Source organism: Notothenia rossii, assembly GCF_949606895.1.
Source record: "Notothenia rossii genome assembly, chromosome: 5".
NCBI lineage: Eukaryota > Metazoa > Chordata > Actinopteri > Perciformes > Nototheniidae > Notothenia > Notothenia rossii.
The window spans coordinates 37550507-37556364 of record NC_136903.1 but is presented as its reverse complement, the minus strand read 5'-3'; positions in this window follow the sequence as shown (position 1 = coordinate 37556364).

Sequence of the window (5858 nt, the reverse complement as noted above, 5' to 3'; positions counted from 1 at the left end):
TTGATGGACAGCGGCGAAAGAGACCGACTTCCTGCTGGCTTCTCATTTTATCAACTGTAGTCTTCTCCTATTGGCTTAGCGTTGACGGGGGCGGGGGTCCAAGGCACGTCCTGCTGTTTTCTGATGTTAGTTTTACAATATTCTAATATCTGTTAGTCATTTAAACATTCCCTAATAATAGTATTGCAGCGTCAATAAGTGAGGGTTAAAGACAGTGTGTTTAGTGTGCAACACTAAATGTAATTTCTCCTTAAATTCATGTACACAAAACATAATATTAGCTACATGCTAATGCTAACACCGTCTGAGCATACAGGAAGTCTTGTGTTGACAATGTCGTGAACATCCGGTTTCAGAATAAAACAGTGTTATTAATTTTAAGTTACGCCATATAAATATTGATTTCATTCCTTACAGTAGCAAGACGATTGGCTGATTCTGAGTAAAGTGCACAAGCTGGAGTGTATGGTTAACCATGTTCTGGATGTAGGAATGACCCGACCCATTGACACCACGTTAGGCCAGTACCAGTGTCTTGAAGTGGATTCAGTGTGTAGGAGACCTGTCAGGCTGCTGCTTTCTGAATTAGATCTAGAGGTGGGATGGCACATGCAGGTAGACCAGCCAGGAGGATTGCAGCAGTCAAGGCTTGAGATGACTAGAGCCTGGACCAGAACCTGCGTCTCCTTCTGGGTCAGTAGGGGAGTGTGTTCAGAGGAACCCAATGGGTAAATTGACCCACCCCCTTAATCTAGGGAACTGTGCACATTTGTCGTCATGTGACCATACATTCAGGAAGCACCCATCATTCATATTGGTCTGTGATGGGGAGAAGAGCATGTTTAAGTGGCAACTATGCCACATGTCAGGTATAATTGCTGTTATGTCAAAGCACATTTCCCAGGTCTAAAAATGTGTATCAATCATGTTGGTTATTAAGCATGATGTGAAACAATGTGAATCATTTAGCTAAAGATTAGCACAAATGACCAAACTAGAGTATTTTTTCCCAAAAAGTGGCTGTTGGGCAAAGAGAGCTGACTGCTGGGGGGTAAATTGAGCCAGTGGTTACTAAACCCCCCATGAAGCACTGGAGTTAATTTAAGTCGCTGTCGTATAAATTGTATTTCAATGTAATTTTACACAACTGATTTGTTTTTTATGTTTTAAACATTGTAGAAAAGCCATCATGCCAAGAAAGTCCAAGAGAAAGACTGAGGAGATGGAGAGAGCCACTGATGACAAGGTTGGAAAATCCATCAGAGCAGTGACAAAATACAGAAATATTGACAGTTCAACCCACGTAGATGCTTAAAAAGGAAGATGGAAAGGAAGTGAAAACAGGACGTACAGTGGAACAGCAGAGGAAAGAGGGTCTGCACACAGGAGAGGGAAAGGGCTTCTCACCAGATCAAAAAACTGACTGACAGTTCAAAAAGAAGGCATATCAAAATGGTTACTAATATATTTACAATCACAAGCAAATGCAGAGAGGTTAACACTTCGGGTAAATAAAGTACATAAAGCAGTAAATAATCAAAGGGGGAATTATTTACCATGTCACATAAAGTCCCACCAGGATAGACAGAGATCTGCATCCCGTCCAAACACACCCCCCCCCCCCCCCCACACACACACACCCCCCCCCCCCCCCCCACACACACACACACACACACACACACACACACACACACACACACACACACACACCATGTTTCCATCACTTCAGGGGACATTACATCGACTTACATTCATTTCCTGGAGACTTATCATAACCTTAACCATAACCAACACATGCCTAGCCCTAACCAAGTCTTCACCCTAAAATTAATGATTCCCCTTATGGGGACCCTTATGTCCCCATAAGGGAGGCGAGTCCCCACACGTGACTGTGTAAACAGATTTAGGTCCCCACAAGGGTAGTAATGCTAGGTCACACACACACACAAACACACACACATACACACACAGTAGGAAGTGTCACAATTACACTTAAGGCTTCATTATTGTGATGGAGGTTTCATCAACAAAATGGAGGGGATTTATTGAGCCAGAGAGGAGGGGAAAATAGATTAAAAATCCCCAAATATTTGGAATTGTTGTAACTACATACACACACGGGAAAGACGCAAAATGACAGATATAGACAAATAAAGAATCTTCTCCGATCATAAGATATTTGCTTTAATGAAATTAACTGTCCTTATACCACAGTGAAACCACCACCATGCAAAGAAAGCATTTAGCTTAAATGGAGGATTTAAATGCATTTCAAAAAATGTGCAATTACTCATCATACTTATTTATATCTGTTACATTGAAATCACTCATTTGATCGTATTGTTAACTAATAATTAACTAATAAAAGTGAACCTCAAATAACACGTTTTATTCAGGACTTTGGAGTTTTAATTATTCTGTATTATTGATTCTCGATTATTCATTGTGATGAATACTGTGTAACTTTACCGTCCCTCTTTTTGCCATGGGTCTTCATTTCTATCTGTTCTACATCTATAGCATTTTTGTTTTTGTTATTCTCAACAAAATGTGCATATGCAAACTAATGGAATCAATCAGTCAATGTTTATTTATATAGCCCAATATCACAAATGTTACATTTGTCTCAGTTGACTTCAAAGTTTGTACAGAATATCAGTATGACAATACGACACCCTCTGTCCTTAGACCCTCACATCGTACAAGGAAACACTTCCAGAGAAAACCCACAGTTTAAAGGGGAACATGGGAGAAACCTCAGGGAGAGCAACAGAGGAGGGATCCCTCTCCCAGGACGGACAGACGTGCAATAGATGTCGTGTGTAAATCGAAGAGATAATATATTTTACAGCATAGGTAGACCAAATGTTTGGAAATGCATGTGTCTATAATAAGAAGATGAATCCACAAGGATGTCAACAATCCTGTTGGAGCCATCAGGGAAGTAGTATGATTAGAGTCAGGCAGGACCACAGAGATAGTTTCAGCCACGACTCGAAGTCCAGGACTCAAATCCAGAACTCAGGATAGAGGATCCAGGACACAGGATCCAGGACTCAGTACTAAGGATCCAGGACTCAGGATCCAGGACTCAGGATCCAGGATCCAGGACACATGATTCAGGATCCAGGACACAGGACCGCAGCAACAGGATCAGCCACGACTCAGGATCCCGGCATATATAGAGACCAAAAAGAGATTTGGGGGAAGCTGGGTTATTCGGAACATGAGTGTACTCAGGTACAGACAGACAGAAGGAAGAAGTAAGGTGTCCCCCGACAGTCTAAGCCTATAGCAGCAAAACTAACGTGTCTACGTACATGCAATCCCTTAGGACAGGGTGAGGGAAAAGAGTAGGAACTATGATGTATGCGCTACATCTATACCATGAGCGCATTGCTCCTAAAATGTTTTGTTGTCACTGACACCAATCAACAGTTGTGAGTCGACTCGGCAGGGATCAAGGCACATATATGCCTCTCCCTGCTTCCACCGTCTTTACACAACACAAACATAACTTACCATCAGTGAGGAAAAAGAGTAAGCACTAAGATGTATAGGTGAAGAGGCACACTCTTATCAGATTATTTTATCAACTATAAGCTTTATCAAAAAGGAAGGTCTTAAGCGCACTATTAAAAACGGATAGGGTTTCTGCCGCCCGAAAACAAACTGGAAGCTGATTCCACAAATGTGGAGCTTGATAAAAAAAGGCTCTGGCTCCCATTGTTCTTTTAGAGACTCTAGGAACAACCAACAACCCTGCATTCTTGGAACGCAATGCCCTAGTAGGACAGTAGGGTATAATGAGTTCTTTAAGGTAAGATGCCGCCTGCCCATTAAGGGCTTTGAAGGCGAGAAGAATAATTTTAAATTATATCCTGTGTTCTATAGGGAGCCAGTGTAAGGCAGTCAGAACTGGAGTAATGTGGTCCCTTTTCCGAACTCTGGTTAGTACACGTGCTGCAGCATTTTGAATTAGCAGCATTTTGAATTACCTGACTTTTTGGTACACCCTGATAATAAAGAATTACAATAATCCAGCCTTGAAGTAACAAATGCATGGACTAGTTTCTCTGCATCGTTTTGAGGCAAGATATGCATAATTTTTGCAATGTTATGTAGAGGAAAGAATGCGGTCCTTGAGATTGATTTTATGTGGGCGTTAACCTGTTCTACACTGCCCCCCCGATACCGTGTAGGGAAAAACGCGTCATCTGCAGGAAACAGCGTCGGGGAAAAAAAAGCTTCATCTGCAGGAAACAGCGTCTGAGGGCATTTTAATATTCAATAAAGTATGAATGTTTGATATCCATGTAACGTGAAGAAACTCAACTGATCACTAGGGCCACCAGGGTGGGTGGAGGGGGTCAGGAGGACGGGATTGAGCTGATAACCCTGGGGCACAGCGGAGGACCCGGAAGGGATCTCGGGCGGACGGCTTGGGGGCAAGGCAGAGACCATGGAGGGGGTCTCGGGCCGACGGCCCGGGGGCAAGGCAGAGTCCATGGAGGGGCGAAGGCCACAGCAAGCGAAGTCAGGGGGCCGAGCATGAGGGCGAAGGCAGCGGCAGGAAGAGTCAGGGGGCCGGGCCCGAAGGCAAAGACCGCGGCTCACAGGGGGCCGGGCTCGAGGGCAAAGACCGCGGCTCTCAGGGGGCCGGGCTCGAGGGCCAAGACCACGGCACTCAGGAGGCCGGGCTCGAAGGCGAAGAACGTGGCTCCGTGGACCTCCAAAAGCCAGACGAGTTCCAGAGAACGGCTCCTGGATAGGAACAGGAACTGGGGCAGAAGCAAGGGTTGACCCCAGACGGAACACACCGAGGCGTATGGTGTCAGGTTGGGAATTGGGAGGCAGGTTGCTAGCATGCCTGGGGCTAGCAGGCCGGGAATCACACACCGAGAGGAAATTCAAAATCCAGCCAGGTAAGAATTTCACCAAGCCTGGTTTCTCCGTAGCCATCTGGTGCTCCTCTGCCAGAGCAGCCTCTCGCTGCTGAACCCCGGACGCTCCCCTCCATCGATCAGAGCAGTAAGCCAAATAAAAGGAAATATCCAATTATTCCTGCTCAAATGGATCTGCTGGGCCCATCCTTGGTTGGTTGGTTCTGTTACGGTAGAGTTAAGCAAGCAGGACCCAAATGCAGATAATACTGATAATACCTTTATTTCAAGGATAATAATTAAACTCGGACAAACAGAACACTCCCCGGTGAATTCAGTCACCAACAAAAGACGAACCAACACTGAACACAGGAAGAGAGAAGACTAAATACAGGGAGGGTTAATCACGAGACGAGAAACAGCCGGGCAACAGGTGAACACACTCAGACAATTAGACACACCAGGGAAACTAACGACAGGGAGGAAAAACACAGGGAGAGGGACCAGACAATACACAAGGAGGCAAACATGACAGGGAGAACCGAACAGCAAAATAAACCCAATACAAGACATACAGTACAAAACTAAAAACGTGACATAACACAAGAATCGTGACATGTAAGTCGCTTTGGATAAAAGCGTCTAACATGTAATGTTTTCACTATAAGTAAAAAATAATTTTTGGACGGACACTATAATTTACAGTTTTTTACTATGTTCAATCTGAATTTTCTTTAAATTAAAAACATCTATATTGATTCTGACTCTTCTACATCCAACTCACAGGTTTATCATTACTTTGAGAAAAATGATTATTAATTTTCCCCTTTTAGAAGTGTAGTTATGGTCATTTGTTCTGGAAATGTCATTTTCGAGCCTGAGACCTGAAAAACAGGCTCAGTGCTTAACAGGTTAAAAGATAAATCCTGATCAAATATAACACCAAGATTCCTTACAGTCTCACTGGAGGCCAAA